General features: G+C 39.0%; 1 protein-coding gene and 1 pseudogene across 1 annotated transcript in view; one reads left to right on the top strand and one right to left on the bottom strand.

The window, feature by feature from the left end:
• The window catches only part of LOC101275616 (uncharacterized), a 253,173-nt gene that overhangs the window by 180,621 nt on the left and 45,822 nt on the right, over positions 1-26,730 (bottom strand).
• On the top strand, positions 12,922-26,723 carry LOC101282413 (glycine N-phenylacetyltransferase-like; annotated as a pseudogene).

Below are 26,730 nucleotides of genomic sequence, written 5' to 3'. Positions count from 1 at the left end.
ACCCAACCCAAGTCCAAGAAGCACAGAGAGTCCCATACAGGATTAACCCAAAGAGAAACACACCAAGACACACTGTAATTAAAATGAAAATAATTAAAGATAAAATGGGAATATTAAAAGAAGCAAGGGTAGAGCAACAAATAACATACAAGGGAACTCCCATAAGGCTATCAGCTGATTTTCAGCAGAAGATCTGCAGATCAGAAGGGGGTGGCACAATATATTTAAAGTGATGAAAGGGAAAAAACCTACAACCGAGAATACTCTACCCAGCAAGGTTCTCATTCAGATTTGATGGAGAAATCAAAAGCTTTACAGACAAGCAAAAGCTAAAAGAATTCAGCACCTCCAAACCAGCTTTACAACAAATATTAAAGGAACTTCTCTAGGCAAAAAGGAAAAGGCCACAACTAGAAACAAGAATATTACAAAATGAAAAAGCTCACCGGTAAAGGCAAACATACAATAAAGGTAGGAAATCACCCACACACAAAGCTACTAGGGTGGTTAAAAGACAAAATAATAGTAAGATCATCTGTATCCACAATAAGCAGTTAGGGGATACACAAAACTACTAGATGTAAAACATGACATCAAAAAAAAATAATACTGAGAGGAGGAGAATACAATGCAGTGTATTTAAAGTGCAATTGAAATTAAGAGATCAGCAACTTAAAACAATTTAAATATATATATACACACACACACACTGCTATACAAAAGTAACTACAAACCAAAAACCTATAATACATATACACACAGAAAAGAAAAAGAAATCCAAACACAATGACAGTCATCAAATCATGAGAATAGAACAAAAGAAAAAAGGGGAAAAAAAGACATACAAAAACAAATCCAAACAGTAACAAAATGGCAATAAGAACATACATATTGATAATTACCTTAAACGTAAACAGACTAAATGCTTCAACCAAAAGACACAGACTGGCTGAATGGATACAAAAACAAGACCCATGTATATGTTGTCTACAAGAGATTCACTTCACATCTAGAGACACATACAGTCTGAAAGTGAGGGGATGTAAAAAGATATTCCACACAAATGGAAAGCAAAAGAAAGCCAGAGTAGTAATACTTAAATCAGACAAAATACACTGTTATAGGAGACAAAAAAGGACACTACATAATGATCAAGGGATCAATACAAAATGAAGATATAACAATTGTAAATATATATACACCCAACATAGGAACAACTTAATATATAAGGCAAATAATAACAGACATAAGAGGAGAAACTGACAGTTACACAATAATAGTGGGGGACTTTAACACCCCACTTACATCAATGGACAGATCATCCAGGCAGAAAATCAATAAGAAAAAAGTGTCTTAAATGGCACTTTAGACCAAATGGACTTAATCGATATTTATAGAGCATTCCACCCCAAAGCATCAGAATACACATTCCATTGCACACGGAACATTCACCATGATAGATCACATACTGGGCCACAAAACAAGCCTTGGTAAATTTAAGGAAACTGAAGTCACTTCAAGCATCTTTTCCAACCACAATGCTATGAGACTAGAAACCAACTACAAGAAAAAAATTAAAACAGCAAAAACCACAGACACACGGAGGCTAAACAATATGCTACTAAACAACCAATGGATCACTGAAGAAATCAAAGAGGAAATAAAAAATACCTAGAGACAAATGAAAATGAAAACACAATGATCCAAAACCTATGGGACACAGCAAAAGCAGTTATGAGAGGAAAGTTTATGACAAAACAAGCTTATCTCAGGAAACAAGAAAAATCTCAAATAAACAACCTAACCTTACACTTAAAGCAACTAGAGAAAGAAGAATAAATAAAACCCAAAGTTAGTAGAAGGAAAGAAGTCATAAATGTCAGAGCAGAAATAAATGAAATAGAGACTAAAAAAACAATAGAAAAATCAAGAAAACTAAAAGTTGGTTCTTTGCAAAGATAAACAAAATTGATAAACCTTTAGCCAGACTCATCAAGAAGAAAAAGGACAGGACAATAAAATCAGAAATGTAAAAGGAGAAGTTACAACCAACATCACAGAAATACAAAGGATCATAAGACACTACTACGAGCAACAATACACCAATAAAATGGACAACCTAGAAGAAATGAACAAATTGTTAGAAAGGTACAATCTCCCAAGACAGAACCAGGAAGAAATAGAAAATATGAACAGACTAATTACATGTACTGAAATTGAATCAGTAATTTTAAAACTCTCAACAAACAAAAGTCCAGGACCAGATGTCTCCACAGGTGAATTCTATAAAACATTTAGAGAACAGTTAACACTTATCCTTCTGAAACTATTCCAAAAAATTGCAGAGAACGGAACACTCCCAAACTCATTCTATGAAGCCACATCACCCTGATACCAAAACCAGACAAAGATATCACAAAAAAAGAAAATTATGGGCCAATATCGCTGATGAACATAGATACCAAAATTCTCAACAAAATACTAGCAAACCAACTCCAACAATACATTAAAGGAATCATACACCATTATCAAGTGGAATTTATCCCATGGATGCAAGGATTTTTCAATATGCACAAATTATCCAATGTGGTACACCACATTAACAAATCGAAGAATCAAAACCATATGATCATCTCAATAGATACAGAAAAGCTTTTGGTAAAATTCAACATCCATTTATAATGAAAACTCTTCAGAAAATGGCATAGAGGGAACATAATAAAGGCCATATATGAAAAACACACAGCTAAAATCACACTCAATGTTGAAAAGCTATAAGCATTTCATCTAAGATTGGAAAGAACACAAGGATGCCCACTCTTGCCACTTTGATTCAACATAGTTTTGGAAGTCCTAGTCACAGCAGTCAGAGAAGAAAAAGAAAAAAACGGAATCCAAATTGGAAAGGAAGAAGTGAAACTGTCACTATTTGCAGATGACATGATACTATACATAGAAAATCCTAAAGATGCCACCAGAAAGCTACTAGAGCTCATCAATGAACCTGGCAATGTTGCAAGAAAAAATTTAATATACAGAAATCTGTTGTATTTCTATACACTAACAACAAAATATCAGAAAGAGAAATTAAGGAAACAATCCCATTTACCATCTCATCAAAAAGAATAAAATACCTAGGAATAAACCTACCTAAGGAGGCAAAAATCATCTACTCTGAAAACTATAAAATGCTGATGTAAGATATTGAAGGCCACACAAACAGATGGAAAGATGTACCATGTTCTTGGATTGGAAGAATCAATATTGTTAACATAACCATACTACCCAAGGCAATCTACAGATTCAATGCAATCCCTATCAACTTACCAATGACATTTTTCACAGAACTGGAAAAAGACTCTTTAAAATTTATATGGAAACACAAAAGACCCTGAGTAACCAAAACAATCTTGAGAAAGAAGAACGGAGCTGGAGGAATCAGGCTCCTTGACATCAGACTATACTACAAAGCTACATGAATCAAAACAGTATGGTACTGGCACAAAAACAGATGCATAGATCAATGGAACAGGATAGGAAACACAGAAATAAACCCACACACTTATGGTCAATTAATCTACAACAAAGGAGGCAAGACTATACAATGGAGAAAAGAGAGTCTCTTCAACAGGTGGTGCTGGGAAAACTAGACAGCAACATGTAAAAGAATGCAATAGAACATTCTCTAACACCATATACAAAAATAAACTCAAAGTGGGTTAAAGACCTAAATATAAGACTGGATACTATAAAATTCCTAGAGGAAAACATAGGCAGAACACTCTTTGACATAAATTACATAAATATATTTTTGGATCTGTCTCCTAGAGTAATGGAAACAAAAGCAAAAATAAACAAATGGGACCTAATTAAACAGCAAAGGAAACCATCAACAAAATGAAAGGACAACATATGGAATGGGAGAAAATATTTGAAAATGATGTGAGCGACAAGGGCTTAATTTCCAAAATATACAGGCAGCTCATACAACTTAATAACAAAAAAAAATACAACTCCCCCAAATGGGCAGAAGACCTAAATAGACATTTCTCCAAAGGAGACACACTGATGGCCAACAGGCACATGAAAAGATGTTCATCATTGCTAGTTATTAGAGCAATGTAAATCAAAAGTACAATGAGGTGTTGCCTCACACCAGTCAGAATGGCCATCATCAAAAAAGTCTACAAATAAATGCTGGAGAGGGTGTGGAGAAAAGGAAACCCTCTTACACTGTTGGTGGGAATGTAAATTGGTGCAGTCACTATGGAGAACAGTATGGAGGTTCCTTAAAAAACTAAAAATAGAATTACTATATGACCCAGCAATCCCACTACTGGGCATTTACCCAGAGAAAATCATAATTCAAAAAGACACATGCATCCTAATGTTCATAGCAGCACTATTTACAACAACTGGGACATGGAAACAACCTAAACATCCATTGGCAGACACAGGGATAAAGAAAAAGTTGTATATATACACAATAGAATACTACTCAGCCATAAAAAAGAATGAAATAATGCCATCTGTAGTAATGGATGAACCTAGAGTATATCATACTAAGAGAAGAAGTAAGTCAGACAGAGAAAGATGAATATCATATGATATAACTTATATGTGGAATTTAAAGAAATGATAGAAATGACCTTATTTACAAAGCAGACTCACAGACATAGAAAACAAATTTATGGTTACCAAAGGGTAACCTTTGGGGGCGATAAATTAGGAATTTGGGATTATTAACAGAGTCACACTACTATATATAAAATAGATAACCAACAAAGACCTACTGTATAGAACAGGGACCTATATTAAATGTCTTGTAATACCTATAATGGAAAAGAATCTGAAAAAGAATATAGATATAGATCTGAATTACTTTGCCTGAACATTGTAAATCAACAAAACCTCAATTTAAAAAAAGAAAAAAAAGTACAATTTAAGAAAACAAAAATCTGAGAAAATTCACCCCTGGTAGACTCTCATTAAGGAAAATCTACAGGATGAATTTCAGATAGGAGAGTAACACTAGTTAAAAGAAAGAATGAAGAGCAAAAAATATAGCAAATAAGTGGGTAAAAAAATGCACATGCACTATATAAAATAACAATAATAACATCTAGTAGCATTAAAAAAGAAAACATAGCAGTAAAATACAGGATAACAATATCAAAGAAGTCAGTAAAGGTAAAAAATTAATGATCATTGTATTAACCTTGAGGAAGATAAAGAAATTGAATCACTTAATTTGGTAAGTTAAATATGCATATTATAAATCTTGGACGAATATTTAAAGAATGGAGACAGAGTGTGCATCTTCCAAAAAGAGTAGAGAAAAATATTATAATAATTATAAAATTCAGAAGATTGAAATCATTCAGTGTACTTTCTCTCTTCCAATGCACTTAAGCTAGAAATCAATAATAAAGGCTTATCTCCATATATTTAAAAAGTAAGTAACAGGGCTTCCCTGGTGGCGCAGTGGTTGAGAGTCTGTCTGCCGATGCAGGGGACACAGGTTCGTGCCCCGGGCCGGGAAGATCCTGCATGCCGCGGAGCAGCTAGGCCCGTGAGCCATGGCCGCTGAGCCTGCGTGTCTAGAGCCTGTACTCTGCAACGGGAGAGGCCACAACAGTGAGAGGTCCGCGTACCACAAAAAAAAAAAAAAAAAGTAAGTAACAATTTATAATAACTCAAGGATTGGAGAAGGAATACCAATGAAAATTAGATAATGTTTTGAACTGGAAGAATCAGAAAATACCACAGATGAAAACTCATGGGATGCGACCAAAGCATTACTTAGGGGGAAAATTTGTAGCCTTAAATACTACAAAAGAAAGCTTGAACACTAATAAATTAAGCATCTTTTTCAAGAAGTTGGAAGATGAATAAAAAAATAAAACAGAGTTAAGTATAAGAATGAATATAACAAAGCTACGAGCAACAACTAATAAAATAGAAAACCAGTACATAACAGCGAGGTCCAGCAAAGGAATAAGCTTTTTTAAAATACCATTAAAAATCACTCTAGAATACGTAAGATAGCTGTACAAACCTATTCCTTTTCTTTCCAGGTTCACAGTGCTGTAGCATTTCCCAGCACTGTCTGAGTGGTTATGGCCTTGTGACTGAGTTCTGGTCAATGGAATGTGAGTTGAAATGACACACACCCTTCTCAGCCCTGGCCCATTAACCCTCCATGAGTGTCTTTCATCCTCTTTCCCAGCATGATAGAGGCAAGCAAAGCAACCCTGGAAACAATGTCATGAATACGGCAGAAATATGGAAAAGGCCTGGGTTCTTGAATCACTACTTAGAGGAAAACCACTGCCAACTACATACACTTATTTAGAGAAATAAACTATAATATCACATTTTGGCTTGTTGTTTCAGAAGCCAGGAATACCTTAGCTAATACACTCACAAACCTCTGATAAGTTTGGTCAAGGAAAAGTGAAGATACACATAACAAATGAGGAATGAAAAGGAGGCTGTTGCCACACATATTGCAGACCTTAACGGTATTAATAATGTTTTATGAAAAAAAGCAAATTAATTTGAACAGTTAGATGAAATGGAAAAATTCTAAGAAAAATATAATTTAATAAAACTAGACTCAATGTTGTTAAGATATCAGTTTTTTCCAAATTGATCTGTAGTCAGTGTAATCCCATTCAGAATTCTAGTAGGCTTTTTGTAGAAATTGTAATGTGATTCTAAAATTTATACAGAAATGCAAATTTCCTAGAATAGCTAAAAAGTCTTGAAAAAGAACAAAATTGGGGTACTACATGGCCTGATTTCAAGACTTTCAAGACTAAAGCTACAGTAATCGAGACAGTGTGATATTGGTATAAGGATACTAGATTGATGGAACCAAATAGAGACAAAGGATTAAATCATATGGACCTACAAATAGACCATTTTGTTGGTGCCAAGCTAACTCACTGGGAAAAGGATAGCCTTTTCAACACAGGATGCTGGACACACTGTATATCCACATAGAAAAAAATAATCTACCAAAAGTGACTCAAAAAGAAATAGAAATTGTGAATACCTCAATGACCATTAAAGGAATTGAATCAGTACTAATTTTTTTTTCCACGAAGGAAACTTCCTTAGCAATTTTTACCAGATATTCAAGGGATAAGTAATCAAAATTTTAGACAGTCTACTTCAGAAGCTTTTTTAAAAAGGTAACACTTGTCAATTCATTTTATAAGGTTAATACATTACTGATCTCAAAATCCTGCAAAAACATTAATGAGAAAAAATTACTGACCAATTTCATATATGAACAAAGATGCAGAAATGTAAAACAAAGTATCATCATACCAAATCCAGCAATATAGTAAGAAAAAAATCCATAATGACCAAGTTGGGTTAATACCAAGAAGGCAAGGTTGATTAAATATGAGAAAAACAATTAATGTAATGTAACATAACATTAAAAGAGAAAAATCATATGATCACACCGATAGATGCAGATAGAAAAGCTTCTGTTTTAAAGAAGCTTTAAATTATAAAATTAAACATCCAATCACAATAGACTGGGGAGGAGCTTACAGGGGTTTCTGGAGGGCTGGCAAGGTCCTGTTTCTTGGCCCATGTGGTGACTACATGGGTGCCTGCTTCATAACTATATTTTAGAAACTGTACATGTGTCTTATGTGGTTTGGGATATCTTAAATTACACAATAAAAGAAGAAACATATGTGTGTGTGTGTGTGTGTGTGTGTGTGTGTGTGTGTGTGTGTGTAGTAAGGAATATACCAGGCTCAAAAAATAAAGTTCCTGGGCTTCCCTGGTGGCGCAGTGGTTGAGAGTCCACCTGCCAATGCAGAGGACACGGGTTCGTGCCCCGGTCCAGGAGGATCCCACATGCCGCGGAGCGGCTGGGCCCATGAGCCATGGCCGCTGAGCCTGTGCATCTGGAGCCTGTGCTCCGCAATGGGGAAGGCCACACAGTGAGAGGCCTGCATACCGCAAAAAAAAAAAAAAAAAAAAAAAAAGTTCCTTTGTCTGTTGCTTCCTGTTCAGCTTCCTATCACTCTAAGTGATGTAATTCTTTCTAAATTTCCCATGAAACTTGGATAAGCCTGCCCCTCAGAGCAGACCATATGCAGAGGTACACATGATAGCACACTCTCAAAGGCTCAAAGTAGGAAACACCCCAAGCTCAGAGCTGCTCCAGTGAGGGGGGATGAGCCTGTAATGGGGTGCACAACAAGGGCAGACCAGATAAAGATTAAGCGGAAGTGATGCCAGTGCTGGGGAGAGAGGTAGAAGTGTTAAATGGATTAGTAACAGTATTGAAAACTTGTAAACCACTTCATTTAACTTTTCAAAGTATGTACTTTCAAATACGGCACCCCATTGAGTTATCTCCTAGAGTGCTGTGAGTTAGTGGATTTTGTCCTCATGTTACTGGTGAGGAGACTTAAGGGAGCCTGGAGAGGCCAACCCTTTTCCTGATTAGGGCAGTTTCTGGGGACAGTCCTCAGCCTGCAATCAGAGACTGTTCTATGGGAAGCAGCAGGGTTCAAGGGCCACACCCCCCAGCCACTTCCTGCTGGTTCTAGAAAAAGAGTACCACATCAACAATATTTCTCAAATTCTTCTGCCACTTGGGGCACTTTCAGGCACTGCTTTGTGTTATGGTTACCTGTTATCTCTCTCTAAATGTTTTACTTTCTCCAACGCACAATGAACAGCTCAGAACAGATATTGTGACCTGCCTTTCAGTCCCCAAAGTATCAAAAATCATGTCGGACACCACATAGTAGGCACACTATTAATGATCTCAGCTAACACTATTGAGTGCTTTCAAGTGCTTTTAGTCATAATCACAGCTTCTGACATAGATATTATAATCACGCCCATTTTACAAAGGAATACACTGAGGCATAGTGAATTTGAGTAACACACATGATATTATATAGCTAGTAAATGGCAAAATTAGTAATCTTACAATTGCATCTGGTTCCAGAACCTGTACTCTTTAACCATTAAACTAAATTAAATTGAGTTTCTCTGAATGCTCTTCTGTCTAATCATATGCCACTACTTATATTTCTTCATATTCTTGCCTCCTTCAACAAGCCTTTCTAAATTACTTGGTGAAACCGTTATATTCTTTTTTTTTTTTTTTTTTGCAGTACACGGGCCTCTCACTGTTGTGGCCTCTCCCGTTGCGGAGCACAGACTCCGGACGCGCAGGCTCAGCGGCCATGGCTCATGGGCCCAGCCGCTCCGCGGCATGTGGGATCTTCCCAGACCAGGGCACGAACCCGTGTCCCCTGCATCGGCAGGCGGACTCTCAACCACTGCACCACCAGGGAAGCACTAAACCGTTATATTCTTTTCAGAATTCCCATACCACTTTTTGCCTTCACAACATAAAATAAAATTGTTTTATATCAGTATGAGGAGACATAATGATGATGACGGTGATGATAATAGTCAACATTTGTTGAGCACTTACCGTGAGCTCTCCGTTATTCTACGGACTTTACATGAATTAGCTCATTTAATTCTCAGAAGTACCCCAGAAATATACACTATTATTCCATATTTACAGATGAGGAGACAGGCTCAGAAGGCTAAGCAATTCAGCTGAGGCCACACAGTTCATGACAGGACCAACCCTCTGCCTGCAGATGACTAGGAGATTGATTTCCTAAGACCTCTTCGAAAACAACCCTGCCCGCTGCTGTTAGACCATCAGAGAGAGAGCCCCAAATACCTGCAGTCATTCCACACAGCCCTTCCCTGCCCTGCTCCCCGCCTCCACGGACACAGGTGGGCCCTGCCACCAGCTCTGTGACCGAGTCAGGGCCAGGGGTTCTGCAGTTGACTCTGGTTTCCCCAGGTTTGGACAACTGAGTCAACACCCACGCAGGAAATTGAGAAAAGTGCTGTAAATAAGAGAATACAGTATTTTCAGTGTGGAGAGGCGGAAAAGAGGCACTTGAGAAATCCATATATCCTTGAGTTACACTTTTTTTCCTGAAAAAATTTTGTTTGATGGCATAATGACTGCCTACCACACTAGTCCAGCATTTCAGAGAAGTGGAGAGGGAGCTCTGGTGTCCCTGAAAACATCAGGGCACCTTCATCATTCAGGGAGCACCCGCTGCCCTGAACGTGTGCAGTATCAGCAGGAAAGGAGAAGCCTCCTTAGAAAACACAGGCAGCTCCCCCAGGTCCCATATGCCTCTCCTTAAACCCTGTATGAGAGGATGACATGGGTTCTACCTCATTTCAGTTCAGCAAATACTCACTGACTGCGTTTTAGGCTCTAGGCATTGATAATACAAAGACGAATAAGATTTCTGAAATCTCATTCAATCAATTCAATTCTGAAATCTTACTCAAATCTTACAGGGAAGACAGATATGCAATAGGCAATTCTAACTGAGGGGTGAGCACAAATGTTCTATCAGCTTGCTCCTGAAAGATCTCAATTTCTCAGTGATCCTGGAGCACAGCTCTTAGGGTCAGAGATGGAGGGGGAATAAGAGGAGCTTCACCAGGAGCTCTGGCTGAGGGGCAGGGGGCTAATGAAACCTTGGGCCGAAAGGGGAAGCCCAAGTCTTTCAAAGCAAGCCCCAAAGAAATTAAAATAAAAACAAAGCAAAAATGAAGAAAAGCAAAAATCCTAGACAGGATGTCGGTCCCCATGGAAGACCCCCACCCCAGGGGGCCTGGCCAGTAACAGGGTTGGAGGAGGAACTGTTCCACAAGGTGTGGTTGAGAAATCAGGGCAATTGCTTTCCCAGTGCTCCCCCAGAGCACCTTTGGGAAGTCACCATGGCCTTGACTGCACTAGTTTCTGGCATTTTGCTTTAGAGTGGGGAGCGTCAGGGAGCAGCGCCAGCGTTTTGGACTTCAGGCCTGAGGGAAGGAAGCAGGACAGAGGATCAGGAGAGGACTCTCTCTTCCCGACGCCTGGCCCAGCCACTAGTCACCTCTGCCTGTTTCGTCTCGAATGATCTCCTCTCTGTCTTGGGCAGTGAGCTCTCCTTCCCAATGGCCATTCTCTATATCCAGCTCATACTGGCATTTTTGACCCCCACACCCCAGCTGCTCTTGACTCTTGTGAATTCTGCCTGTGGACCAGCCACCCAGACAGACCAGAAAAGTGGGGACTTTCTTTGCTCAGCCCACTCAGCCTTGGACTCAAACCATCCCCTTGGGGTCCAGGTGGCTCTCCTCCAGCACACGTGCCCCAACTGGACTTTCCCCATCAAGCACACTGAGCCTGGGGAGCCCTTGGCATCTGCACTCTGCATCACCATCTGTCCTTACCTTCAATGCGCCTACACTCGAGGGCCACCTCCAAGTTGAGAGATTCTGGCCACATTTTCCTCTCCCTCCTCAGAATCTCTGTAACATTCAAAATATCAAAAGCCTTGGGCAAGAAGAGGATGCCTCCAAAGACAGTTTGCACACAACTGTAGTCTCTGTTTTATGAACTCCCACCAGCAAAGGCAGAAGCCCAATGTCTTAAGTCATTTAGCCTTGAATATCATCTTTTGACTGTGCTACCCATGACCATGCTTATTGTAGCCATACATTGACCCGAGGATTACACCCCCTCACCCCTTCAAGATGTTGGTTTCTGACTCACTGCCAACTCTCCCCAATGCTAATCCTGTCCTAATTCTTGGCAATTTCAATATCCTCCTATGCAGTCCATTGTGTCAAGCTCTGTGTTTAGTGTTTTACAAATAACATTTTATTTAAGCTTCACAACTCATTTCTCAAAGGAGGAAAATGAGAGTTGGAGAAAGTAAGCGATTTGCCGAATTTTGCACTGCTATTTAGTGAAGCTAGGATTCAAACCAAACTGCTCATATTATAAAGCCTGTGTTCTTGACTGCTATGTTGTGCGCCTCCTCACTATTTGAAAAATATCCACATTTTCTTGGAAGGAGCTGAGGACAGCTAACACAAATGGAAGAGAGGGTTAGGGGATTTCCTTTACATGTCTGTCACTGTTCCTGGTCATCTTTCATATTTACAATTCAAGGTACTGCCTTCTATTGGGAGTCAGCTCCTTCAATTATGTTGAAATAAATCTGGGAAAGCAGGAATCGTTTTGCAGGCAGGTGAACACGGGTGCAAATCCTAGTTCCACAATGTTTCACTGTTGCTTGAAGTAATCTTCCAAGGTTTCTGAGGGAAACGAAGGTTGTGCTAAAGAGCACAGGCTGTGGGACCAGGCCAACCCAGATTCAAATTCCAGATGTGCCACCAGCTGTGACCTTGAGCAAGTTAGATAAGTCTCAGGTTTCTCATCTGCCAAAAGGTTGCAACAGGGAGTTAAGAGGGATAAATGAGCTAGTGTATTTAAATCCCCAAAAGCTCTGAACACAGTATGTACTCAATAACTTATCTGACAGGCTATGAGGAGTAGATGATTTAATGTATCTAAGTGACAGACTCTTGGGAAATGCTAGTTTCCTCCCTTGTTCCTTCTCTCCCTACCTCACTCCCCATCAACCTCTCCCATACATACTATACTTCAGTTACACCCATCTAGTCAGCATTGCTCAACACACCTCTGTGCCTTTGACCGAACTGGATGCTCTATCGGAAAAACTCCTACACTGCCTCATTCTGGCATCTTCTCATGACCAACTCAAAAGCTACGTCCTCTCCTCTGTGTTCCCCAAATGCCCAAAAGGTTGCCATGCACCTATTTGTACTTCCAGAGCAACGTTTACATTTACACTGTGAACACCTCATATATTACAGTTATTAACAGCCTGTGAGCTTCCTGAGAATGGGGACCATGTTTTATTTCTTTTGGTGTCATTAGCCCCATTTATATTTCCTGGCATGTACTAAATTCTATTCAATCCAACTGAACATACAAAGGAATGAAAATACTATTGAGAGAAGCAATCCACCATGGGCCCTGAGTATCCCTACACATACTTACTGGGTAAGCCAAGAATGCAACTCCATCTCTACTCATTTCTCAGGGCTGTGTTTTCAGTGAGCAACCTTGAGGGATGAAGTAATATCTTCTTCCAGGACAGAAAGCAGGCTTGCTATAAAGGAAGTGATTGTCTAAGCTCAGTGTCCCTCAGCTGTGACACAAATCCACTGCTTGCATAACATCCACTTGGGCCCTCTGCACTGACCTCACAGGACTTGAGTGGGGGGCAAAAACAACTGGAACAGACATGATGTTGTTGCTGCTTGCTGAGCCACGAGTAATAAAGCCCCTTGTCTCTGAACCAGGAGTCTCATGTCTTCTTCCAGCCTCCATGAAATAGTAACAGGCTAATTTACTATCTCAGGGGTCAGCAACCTGTGGCCTTGGGCCAAATCCAGCACATGATCTGTTTTTGTTCAGTCTGAATATAAGAATTTTTAAAAATATATTTTAAAGGTTATTTTTAAAAAAAGGATGTTGAATATGTGACAGAGACCTGTTGTTGCCCACAAGGCCTAAAATATTTATAATCTCACTCTTAAAAGGAAATTTTTGACACCCCCTATATCATCTTATGAGGACGGTAAAATTAAATCTAAGTTTCTGACCAGTTCCAATTCTTCAGTTAATTTCCTTAGAGCAAGAACGTCATAGCTTCCTCTCAAGGTCTTCACAGCACCGAGCACGTGGTTAATACTCAGACAAGGCTCAACCAAAACCAAAGTATCCCTTTCACAAAGATTTAGTGCCTGGCACTGTTTCAGGACCTGGGGATATTGAGGTAAAAAAAAATAATCAAAATCCCCAACCTCATAGAGTTGATATTCTAATGGGAGAGATAAGCAATATACAAATAAATACATCTTAGGTTGTGGTGAGTACTATGGAGAAGACAAAAAGGGGTAAAGAAGATGAGGAATTCCAAGGTTTAGTTGGGTGGGATGGGGTGGGGTGGGGTGGAGAGAGCTGGCTACTATTTTATGCAAGGTATTCAGGGAAGGCCCCTCTGAGAAGGCAGCCTAATTAAGTAGGTCAATGCCTGTCTGGGATCTATAAACATATAGAAATCTGACAACCTGGGGAAATGAAATTAAAAGCACATTCCATGTCCACTTTCCAGCTAATGGTTTTCTGATCTAAGTACATATTTGAGCTGGGCCCCATCCAAGATGTCTGCCCTCCCCCCACACCTCAAATCCTCTCCAGGAAGTGCCACTTCTACACAGGTCTGTGGAGGTCACTAATTTTGTGCAAGTTAGAGCCTGCACATTTTTTGCACTATATCCTCACCAATGAGTGCATTCTCATAATCCTACTTTGGCACTAAATGCCCCTAAATTAGGAATCACTGTACTTAGACTCTGATTTATTTTATTCTACCAAATACATACTAATTCCCTGCTCCAACACACACAAGTGATATATTCAAAAATATCTAAAAACGACTGATAAAATGCATATATACGTAAGAACCACTGAAATTTCGCTTTGATAGAAAGAATGCTGACACTGAAAGGACACAGGCTTTGGGATCATTCTGAGTTGAGTCCAAGTCCCTCCTTCATCCCTTGTTGCTGGGCAACAGACCTCAGGTAAGTTACTTTAACTCTCATAGACTTAGTTTCCACATCTGTAAAGGGAAGCTAATAATACTTGTCTCTTAAAAAAAAATAGATAATAGATGTAAAGCACCAAGCACACAGTCAGCCACACAGAAAATGCTCTATAAGGGTTGGTATTTTAATTCACAAGTAGTACATGTATCCTTCATCCACTCAGTAGGCATTCACTTATTGCTCCTATTTCTTGCCAGGCAGTGTCAAGTGAAAGGGCTCTTCCAATCAAGGAGACTACAGAGTGGTAGGTAAGACAGCAAAGTAAATAAACAATGATGATATGCCAGTGGGATAGGAGCACATCAGGAAAGGCTTCCCAATATGAACAGCTGAACTAACTCTTAGCCAGAGAAAAAGTAGACATTTCAGACAGAGGCAATACATTATGATAAAGGTTGGAAGAATATGTAGTTTGGTAGCGCTAAATAATGGGAGTTACAGGGAAGGAGAAGAATGCTAAGAGAGAATTAAGTCAGATCAAAACAGCTTTGATTGTCCTGCTAAGGCATTTGGGTCCTAAAGACAACAAGGAAAGAACCTCTGGATTCCACATGGGGGTGCAATTAGAGTGGGGCAAGACTGGAGACAAGATGAGTTATGACGCTGTCCAGAAGTAGATTTGGGAGTTGGGAGGGATATAAATGAGATTGAAATGGACTTGTCCATGGAATATCTTAGTAAAAGTATCCAGTAGGCTGACAGACGTAAAACAGTGAAATTTGAGCTGGAGACTGCTTCGGGAACCATCAGTATGTACATAAAGCTATGTGAATGAGATAATCTAGGATTTGTGCGCAGAGTAAGAATAGAAGAGGGCTGATGGAGGAGCCCCCAAAGACATTTATAAGATGTAGAGGGAAAACAGAGCCCAAGAAGGAAACAGCATAAACAGAGAATTAGTGACAATGAAAATCAGAGAATTTTATGATTTCCAAGTCATGTTCCAGATGAGTGATACCAGACTAGAAAGCTCTGAGCTCTTGCTCCCCGACAAAGTTATATATTAAAAAAAATCAAGCAGAAGCTGTCTGAATCAACTTTGTATATGCTTTGAAAAGCAATCAAGAGTTTTCAGCAATCAGGCAAATTCCCAATCAAGAAAAACCCATCTTCAAAATTGTAGGAAAGTTTTGTGGTGTTTTTACTTACCCTTACCCCTCTCCCAATCTACTTTAGTGGTACTCTTTGTCTTGAGCAGCTGCAGCCCAGTTCCCAATTCCTCCACTTGAACTGGAGGGAGCAGAACAGATCTCATTTGCAAATTATTGTCTGTTATAACCTGCCTGGAGGATACCTGAAAGATTTACTCGTTCATCCCTGTCTTGCATAACTCAGAATGCAGGTGGGAAAAGTGGCAGGCACTGTTATTAAATACGACAAGTGGACTAAAAATTCAAAAATGCCTAGGGCAAGAGATTTGGGTGGAGACATACAGTAGACTATCTAAGGCCGGGAGGAGAAGCTGGGGTGAGGTGCTTTGGGAAATGAGGAAATGCAAAAGCAACTGTAGATAGAGGGGAAACTGAGAAAGCCATGCATGCCCAGGCAAGATGCATGCCCAGAAAAGACCTGAGAAGACCTTAAACATTTACCTGGATCTAATCTGTAGGCTCAGAACAAGTCTAGCTAATTGGTGAAGAACTGCACCAGCGAAAAGCCAGTCTGTAAAGACTACAGGGGTGGTTGTTCTTTCTTTTTATTTTTGATGGTTTTGTTTGTTTGTCTATCTCAACTCTTGGCATTCAAGGAAATATGTTTCAAAACAGTAAATGTACATGAGCTAAAAGAACAGAGACTTCAGTGAGCACACACAAGCACACATAACATTTAAAAGTAGTTTGGAAGAGTCTCAAAACAAATGGACTACTATGACCTTCAATAAAAACAACAACTGCAATAACAGCAAACCATGGGGAAAGGCAGAAATCTGATTTCCAGAGTTACTACATAATAATAATCAAATACTCAATTTTGGCAAAAATTAGAAGATATACATAGAAGCTGGAAAATGCAGCTCATTCAGAGGAATAAAACAGATTGAAAGAAATCATCCCTGAGAAAGCCCAGACATCAGTCTTACTAGACAAAGACTTTAAAATGACAGTCTTAAATATCTATAAGAGATAAGGGAAAACATAGACAAAGAACTAAAAGAAACAGAGAAAACAGTATATGAACAAAATGAGAATGTCAATAAAGAGAGAGAAATTGCAAAAAGGAACCAAACAAAATTCTAGAGCTGAAGAGTACAATTGAAATGAAAATTCACTACAAAAGTTCAACAGCAGAGTTGAATAGGCAGAAGAAAGAATCAGTGAACATGAAGGCAGGTTATTTGAAATTATTGAGTCTTAAGAACACAGAGGAAAAAGAATGAGGAAAAGTGAACAAAACCTAAGGAATTTGTGAGACACCATCAAGTGGCCCACATACACATTTTCAGAGTCCCAGAAAAAGAGTACACTGAGAAAGGAGCAGAAAAAATTATTTGAAGAAATAATGGCTAAAACTTGAGTCTATAAATCTTAAAAGCTCAGTGAACTCCAAGTAAAATAAACTCAAAGAGACCCACACCAACATACACTGTAGTTAAACTGTTCAAAGCCAAAGAGAGAATATTGAAAGCAGTAAGGGAGAAGTGCTTTATCACATACAGAGATTCCCTGTAAGATCATCAGCCACTTGTAGTCAGAGACCTTGGACCAGAGGCAATGAAATGATATATTTAAGGTGCTGAAAGAAAAATACTAAAACCCAATAATTCTATATATGGCAAAACTGTCCTTGAAAAATAAGGGAGAAATTAAGACATTTCTATATAAACAAAAGTTGAGGGGCTTCAGTATTGCTAGACCTACCCTAAGAAATGATAAAGGGAGGGCTTCAGGTTAAAATGAGAGGACACTAGATACTAACTCCAAGTCATACTTACGCAAATACACAGCAAATGTAACATGGGCAAAAGTAATAGCCAGTGTTGTTGCAATCCTGCTTTGTAGCTTGAATATTAATTTTACATAGGATTTAAGAGAAAAAGCATAAAAAATAATTATAAATCTCTGTTATTGGGCACACAATCTATAAGTATGTAATTTTAAAAATAAATTTATGTATTTATTTATTATTTATTTTTGGCTGCATCAGGTCTTTGTTGCTGTGCACAGGCTTCCTCTAGTTGCAGTGAGTGAGGACTACTCTTTGTTGTGGTGCATGGCCTTCTCATTGTTGCAGAGCACAGGCTCTAGGCATGTGGACTTCAGTAGTTGCAGCACGTGGGCTCAGTAGTTGTGGCTCGTGGGCTCTCGAGTGCAGGCTCAGCAGTTGTGGCACACGGGCTTAGTTGCTCCACAGCATGTGGGATCATCCTAGGTCAGGGATCGAACCTGTGTCCCCTGCATTGGCAGGCGGATTCTTAACCACTGCACCACCAGGGAATTCCCTATAAGTATGTAATTTTTGACATCAAAACATAAAGAGGGTAGATGAAGCACTACTGGAGTCAATTCAAATTAGTTTGTAATAACTAGGATACTATATGTAATCTCCATTTTACCATACAGAAAATGTCCATAGAATAGCCATAATCAGAAATAAGGGAATAAAAATGTGTCACTATGAAAAAGCAAAAAAGATTGGATCAAGATGGTGGAGAAGGAGGATGTGGAACTCACCTCTCCTCACATCAAAAATACATCTACTTGTGGAACACTTCTCACAGAAAACCAACTGGAAACTGCAGAGGATCTCTTATATAACCAAAGCTGCAAGAAAGATCCTCACATGACTGGGTAGGACAAAAAAAAAAAGGCATCAGGATGGGACCTGTGTCCCTGGGAAGAACCTGTGAAGGAGGGAGGGTCTGCATGGGCAGGTTGTTGCCCTGCGAAGACCCTTGCAGGCTGGGAGGTGTACTGGCACAGACAGAGCGCTGGAGGAGCCTGGACTCTTCTCGCAAGGAATGCCTGTATGCTGGTTTACTAGCAATCAGGGCAGAGAGAGACCAGTGCTGATGGCTGTCACCCTGCTGCATTTCCCAGCCTGAAACATGAGCCAGGCAGGGCTGCTAATATGCACAGTGGTTAGGTGCTAAAACTCAGGCAGATGGGCCCTGGGAGTGGACTCAGTCTAGATGTGCAGAGACAGCCCTAGGGCCTGGGGTGTGGTCTGGGAGGAACCTCAGAGCCCATTGTCAGCATGGGCTCATCTTGGCCCAGGTCCACAACTGGAGCCCATTATCAGTGTGCATGGTGGGGTCCTGGCTTCAGTAGTTGCAGACTTTGTGAGGGCATGCATGTCTGGGTAGGGATGACACTGGAGCCCATTATCATGTTGGGGGAAGGTCCAGGGGCAGGAGTAGCATCAGTGAAATTTGTTGGCACCAATACCAGGTGGCAGGTGGCTTCATAGAATCTCACATCTCTGGCAGATAGCCCCTGGGGAGGAGTACAGAGTGTTTCCTTTACTGGCAGAGGGCTCCAGTTCTGTTCACCCCACACTGCAGCTTGGAGTCAGATCTGAGGCAGACAGGTCCTATGAGAGCCCTCTCACAGAAGCAGCCAGGTTCCAAGCAGTAGCACAACCACATCAACTTCTGCAGCCACAATGCCCTGGCTGCCAACACCAGCCTACCACTAGGTATGGGATGAACACAATGAAGAAATGGACATGACCTTGGGCTGCTTCTGGGCAGAACCATGGATGCCTGTACCTGCAGCACATAGGTTTGCTGTGACCACACTTGCGGGCCTCACTTGCTTCAGTGCTAACCTTGTTAAGGACAAAGCACGTGCTTAAAGGCAATGGAGGCTTATTGAACCTGACCCTCAGGGCTTCTACTCCAACAACTGGGGAACAGCCCCTATCCCCAACAGGGCTGTGACAGTCATGAAGCAAAGAGGAGGCCCCACCCAACATCCAGTGCAGTCTACAGTCACAATACCAATCACACCCTCAATCAAAGGGATAATGGCCAGCACACTCTGAGGAAAGTTGTGACTAGCATCCATAACAAACAGAAACAACCTTTGCATGAAAAATATTGGACTTGCACAGTTTACACAAGGTACACTAATTTCATAGTGACAGAGAAAGTTAAGTAAAATTTAAAAAGCAGAGGAACTACTCCCAATTAAAATAACAAGAGAAAAACCCTGAAAAAAAAATAATGAAAAGACCTCACCAGTCTACTAGATTCAAAAAGGAGGTAATCAAAATGTTAAAAGAATTAAGAACGATTATTGCTAGAAATGCAGATCACTGTAACAAGGAACTAGAAATTATAAAGAGAAACCAATCAAAATTAGACAACTCAATTGTTGAGATAAAACCAACCTAGAAACAATGAAGAGCAGAGTAAATAATGCAGAAGATGAGTAAGTGAATGACAGATAGAATAATGGAAACCAACCAATCAGAACAGTGGACAGAAAGACAAAAGAAAAAAAAATGAAAGCAACATGCAAGATCTATGGAATAATATAAAGTGTACCAACCTACTCATAGAAGTTCAAGAAAAGAGAGAGAGAGAGAGAGAGAGAGAGAGAGAGAGAGAGAGTGGGAGGGAGGGAAAGAGAGAGAAGGGGATTGAAAATGTATTTGAAGAATCTATGGCTGAAAATTTCCCAAACCTAAAGAAGAAAACAGATATCCAGATACAGGAAACACAGAGGGCTCCAAACAAGATGAATGCAAACAGACCCACACCAAGATATATCATAGTTACAATGTCCAAAGTTAAAGATAAGATTCTAAAGGTAGCAAGAGAAAAACAGTCAGTTACAATCGAACCCCCATGAGGCTATCAGCTGGTTTCTCTACAGAAACTTTGCAGGCCAGAAGGGAGTGGCATGATATATTCTAAGTCCTGAAAGGGAAAAAACCGCAACCTAGGATATTCTATCCAGAATTTCTCAAACAAGCAAAAACTGAAAGAATAAGGAAATACTAAACTTAACCTAATAGAAATGTTGAAAGGTCTTCTCTAAATAAAAAAGAAGAAAGAATCTGTAGGAAAGAGAAAATCACAGTAAGAAATGCAACTATATAAAAGCATGGAAGATCATTCAAATAAGCCAGTACATAGATTTAAAAAAATCAAAAAAATTATAAAAACGATTATAAGTACAATGAACAGTAAAAGGGTAAATATGAAGATGTAAAACAGGGCATCAAAATCACAAAATGTGGGGACCGGAGTATAAAAATGTATATCTTTCAGAATGTGTTTGAACTTGAATGGCTATCAGTTTAAAGCAAACAGATATAGTGATGGCTCAACATACTTGAACTCCATCATAAGCACAAATAAAAAACATACAATAGATTCACACAAAAAAAGAAAGGAACCCAAGCACACTACAATGGAAAAACCATCAAACCACATAAGGAAAAACAAAAAAGATGAAGAAGTAAACAAAGAACTACAAAATCAACCAGAAAACAAGGCTTAAAAATGCAATAAATACATACTTATTAATAATTACCTTAAATATCAATGGACTAAATGCTTCAATAAAAAGACATAGAGTGAAAAAAAAAAAGACATAGAGTGGCAGATTGGAGAAAAAAACAAGAACCTACAATAGGCTGCCTACAAGACACTCACTTCTGGGCAAAAGATTTCATAAATTGAAAGGGAGGGGATGGAAAAAGATGTTTCATGCAAATGGAAATGACAAGAAAGCAGGGGTAGCAATACTCATATCAGACAAACTTTTAAAAAAAGTCCATAAAAAAAGACAAAGAAGGATACTATATAATGATAAATGGAGCAATATAAGAAGAGAATATTACACTCATTAACACATATGTACCCAATACAGAAGAACCTAAGTACATAAAACAAACACTAATAGACATAGAGGGAGAAATTAATAGGAATTCAAAAATAGTAGGAGTCTTTAACACTCCCCTGACATCAATGGACAGATCTTCCAGACAGAAAGTCAATAGTGCAACAGAGATCCTAAGTGACAAAATAGACCAGTTGCACTTGACATCTTCATGACACTACATCCAAAAAAATCCAGAATAGACATTCTTTGCAAATGCACATGGAACATTCTCTAGGGTAGACCACAAACAAGCCTCAACAAATTTAAGAGTATAGAAATTATTTCAAGCATCTTTTCTGACCACAATGATATGAAACTAGAAAGAAAAATGGGCAAAAAATGATCACATGGGGACTAAACAACAGCTACTAAAAAATCAATGGGTCAGTGATGAAATCAAAGAGGAAATCAGAAAATACTTCTAAACAAATGAAAATGAAAATACAACCTTACAAAATCTATGGGATGAAGCAAAACCAGTCCTTAGAGGAAGTTCTTAATGATACAGGCCTTCCTTAATAAACAAGAAAAACTCAAATAAATAACTTAACCCACCACCTAAAAGAATTAGAAAAAGAAGAACAAACAAAGTCTGAAGTCAGCAGAAGGAAGGAAATAATAAATATCAGAGAGAAAATAAATAAAATAGAGATTAAAAAAACAATATAAAAATCGATAAAATCAAGAGCTGGTTCTTTGAAAGGATAAACAAAGTCAACAAACCTCTGGCCAGACTCACCAAGAAGAAAAGAGAGAGGGCCCAAATAAACAAAATAAGAAATGACAGAGGAGAAATAACAATTATATGCCAACAAATTGGACAACTTAGAAGAAATGGACAAGTTTCTAAAAACATATAGCCTGCCAAAACTGAGTCAATAAGAAACAGATAATTTGAATAGAGTGATCACTAGAAGTGAAATAGAATCACTTAAAAAAAAAAAAACTCCCTACAAACAAAAGTTCAGGATCAGATGGCTTCACTGGGGAATTCTGCCAAGCATACAAAGAAGAACTTATACCAGTCCTTCTCAAACTCTTCCAAAAGATTGAAGCAGAGGGAACACTACCAAAGTCATTCTATGAAGCCACAAGCACCCTGATACCAAAGCCAGACAAAGACACTACCAAAAAAGAAAACTACAGGCCAATATTTTTGATGAATATAGATGCAAAAATTCTCAAAAACATTAGCAAACTGAATGCAACAATACATAAAAAAGATCATATACTATGAGCAAGTTGGATTCATTCCAGGGCCACAAGGATGGTTCAACATATGCAAATCAATCAATGTGATACACTGTATTAACAAAAGAAAAGGCAAAACCCATATAATTATCTCAATAGATGCAGATAAAGCAAACAACATCCACCCATGATAAAAACTCTCACGAAAATGAATAAAGTGGGAACATATCTCAACATGAAAAAGCCATTTATGACAAACCCACAGCCAAAATAATACTCAACCGTGAAAAGGTGAAAGTCATTTCACTAAATTCAGGAAAAAGACAAGGATGCCCACTCTGAACACTTCTATTCAACATAGTACTGGAAGTCCTAGCCACAGCAATCAGAGAAAAAAAAGACAGATAATGTATCCAAATTGTAAGGGAAGAGGTAAAACTGTCACTATTTGCAGATGACAAGACACTCTACATAGAGAACCCTAAAGACTCCACACAAAAACAATCAGGACTAGTAGATGAATTCAGCTAGATAACAGGATACAAGATTAATATACAGAAATCTCTTGCATTACTTTACTCTAACAATGAAATATCAGAAAGAGAAAATTTTAAAAAAAATTCCATTTAATATCATGTCAAAAAAATACCTCAGAATAAACTTAACCAAGGAGGTGAAATACCCATATGCTAAAAACTATAAAACATTGATAAAAGAAATTGAAAATGATTCAAAGAAATGGAAAGATATCCCATGCTCTTGGATTGGAAGAATTAATATTGTTAAAATGGCCATACTATCCAAAGCAATCTACAGATTTAATGTGATCCCTATCAAAATACCCATGACATTTTTTCACAGAACTAGAACAAATAATCCTAAAATTTATATGGAACTACAAAATACCCAGAATTTCCAAAGCAATTGTGAGGAATAAGAACAAAACTGGAGGCATAACCCTCCCAAGACTTCAGACAATACTACAAAGCTACAGTAGTCAAAACAGCATGGTATTGGCACAAAAACAAACATTCATATCAATGGAATAGAATAGAGAAGTAAACCAGAAATAAACCCACACACCTATGTTCAAAGAATCTATGACAGAGGAGGGAAGAATACACAACAAAGAAAAGACAGCCACTTCAGCAAGTGCTGTTGGGAAAGGTGGACCGGTACATGTAAATCAATGAAATTAGAACACTTCCTCACACTATGTACAAAAATAAACTCAAAATGATTTAAAGACCTAAATATGAAACGTGACACCATAAATCTCCTAGAAGAAAACATAGGCAAAACATTCTCAGGCATAAATTTTTTTTTAAACATCTTCATTGGAGTATAATTGCTTTACATTGTTGTGTTAGTTGCTGCTGTATAACAAAGTGAATCTGCTATAAATATACATATATCCCCATATCCCTTCCCTCTTGTGTCTGACATAAATTGCAGCAATATTTTCTTAGATCAGTCTCCTAAGGCAAAAGAAATAAAAGCAAAAATAAACAAATGGGACCTAACCAAACTAGAAAGCAAAAAGACAACTTATGGAATGGGAGAAAAATATTGGCAAATGATGCAACAAACAAGGGGTTAATATCCAAACAGCTCATGGAGCTCAATATCAGAAAAACAAACAACCCAATCAAAAAGTGGGCAGAAGACCTAAATAAACATTTCTCCAAAGAAGACATACAGATGGCCAAGAGATACATGAAAATATGCTCAATATTGCTATTTATTAGAGAAATGCAAATAAAAAACAAAATGAGGTATCATTTCACACTGGTCAGAATGCCTATCATCAAATAGTCTACAAATAATAAGTGCTGGAGAGGGTGTGGAGAAAAAGAACCCTCCTACACTGTTGATGGGAATGTAAATTGGTGCAACCACTATGGAAAACAGTATAGAGGTTCCTTTAAATATTAAAAGTAGAACTACCATATAATCCAGAAATCCCACTCCTGAGCATATATCCTGAAAAGATGAAAACTCTAGTCCAAAAATATACACACACCCAAATGTTCATAGCAACACTATTTACAATAACCAAGACATGGGATCAACCCAAGTGCCATCAACAAATAATTGGTTTAAGAAAAAGTAGTGTATATATACAATGGAATATTGCTCAGCCATAAGAAAGAAAGAAATATTGCCATTTGCAACAATATGAATGGACCTAGAGCATATCATAATAACTGAAGTAAGTCAGACAAAGATAAATATTATATCACTTATACGTGTACTCTAAAAAATAATATAAATGAATCTATATACAAAACAGAAACAGACTCACAGACATAGAAAACAAACTTACAGAAGATGGTTCTTTGGGACACAAGCCCGCCATCGTTTTGGTCTGCTGGCTTTCTGAATAGCTGCTATTCCTCATCCCAACAACTCGTCTTTCGATTTATTGGCCTATCGGGCTGTAAGCAGTACAAGCTTGGACTTGGTAACAAATTTTGGTGAGCCAGACAGGGGCCTTGCTGCTTGTGGCCAGCTGCCCCACACCCACAACTGGTTGGGGGATTTTTGGGTAAGGCCATAGAAGCTGCCAGGACCACTTGTCCTGAGGATCTGCCCTTCAAAATTTCCCAAAGTGGCATTGGCTGCCTTAGTGCTTGGTAGTTGGAGCAAGGAATTGACATTTGGGAGATGAAAGATTTCATATAGTAGGATTCTACCTGCTCATCCCAAAGAACCAGTGCTCCTGAAGTGTTGAGCTGGAGAGGAGAAGACCCTGAACACAGTGACCAGAGAGATGGGAAACCAAAATTGGGTACCAAAATTAAGGTACCTGCCAAGATATTCCACTTACAAGATCCACAACTGCTGCAGATGTTAGAGAAATCCTTGAGGAAGAACCTCCCTGTGTCCTTAAAGGTTTACGGGACTGTCCATATGGACCAGGGAAACCCCTTCAAGCTAAAGGCCTGGGTGGACAAGTGGCCTGATTTTAATACTATGGTTATCCACCCTCAGGAGTAGGAAATTGCAGATGACTTTGATCATTACACCAACACCTACCAAATCTATTCTAAGGATCTCAACAACTGTCAAGAATCCCTTAGCACATCAGAGGTCATCAATTGGAAATACTTTTCAGATCCAAAGTTTGCAGTAAAGTCTGGGTGAGGTGATACAGAATCTTGTAACCACTAAATTTGTTAAGGTCAAGCAAACACAATGCATTCTCTATGTGATGCCTGAGACAGTGAGGAAATTGCTTCCTTCCCTGCCAGAGACAAAGAACTTACCTATTGGCTATGGCAGACCCAAAGCCATTGACCAAGATGTTTAAACTGTCATCCCTGGATCCTACCTATGCTGCCTTGGTGAATAAATTATGGCATTTCGGTGGCAGCAATGAGAGTAGCCAGAGATTCACCAAGCTCTGTACCCAGACCTTCCCCAACTTCTGCCTGCTGGGGCCTGAGGGGACCCCTGTGTCCTGGTCCCTGATGGATCATACAGGAGAGGTCTGGATGGGGGCCACCCTGCCTGAGTACCGGGTCCATGGTCTTGTCTCCCATCTGTTGTTTGTCCACATCCATGCTCTGGACAAACTTGGCTTTCCCCTATATAACCATACAGAGCCAACAAAATCATACAGAAAATTAGTCACAATCTGCATCATATCCCCATGCCCTATGACTGGAACCAGTGGAACTGTGGGCCTCTGTGAAGCAGCCACGAACCCGAGACAGTGTTGGGTGGGCTGGTCACATGGCAAGAGATGCAGAGGGGTGGGCAGAAAGAAAGAATAAATTGTAATCAGCAGTAAATCAGTGTGTGCTGTTTGGACTCTGGGGAAGCAGTGTGAATGGTCAACAGAACCACGAGTATGGTTCACAAATCACTCATGAACTTCATTTTGGGTCCAGCAGACCTTCCTATTTCCTCCACATTCCAACCCTGGCAACCACCATTCTATTCTGTGTTTCTATGAGTTAGACTTTTTTGGGGTAAGATCCCACATTTAAGTGATATCATGCAGTATTTCTGTTTGTCTAGTTTATTTTACTGGTTCACAATTTTCTTTTAATGTATATGGCTAGTAAGGAAAGTATCCATAATCAGTACAGAATAAATGCAACCCACTATTCTAATGGTGTCATTATTCTTT

The sequence above is a fragment of the Orcinus orca genome, chromosome 7 (assembly GCF_937001465.1).
Source record: "Orcinus orca chromosome 7, mOrcOrc1.1, whole genome shotgun sequence".
Taxonomy (NCBI): domain Eukaryota; kingdom Metazoa; phylum Chordata; class Mammalia; order Artiodactyla; family Delphinidae; genus Orcinus; species Orcinus orca.
The sequence above is the reverse complement of the archived record's forward strand: the minus strand, read 5'-3'. Positions and strand labels throughout refer to the sequence as shown.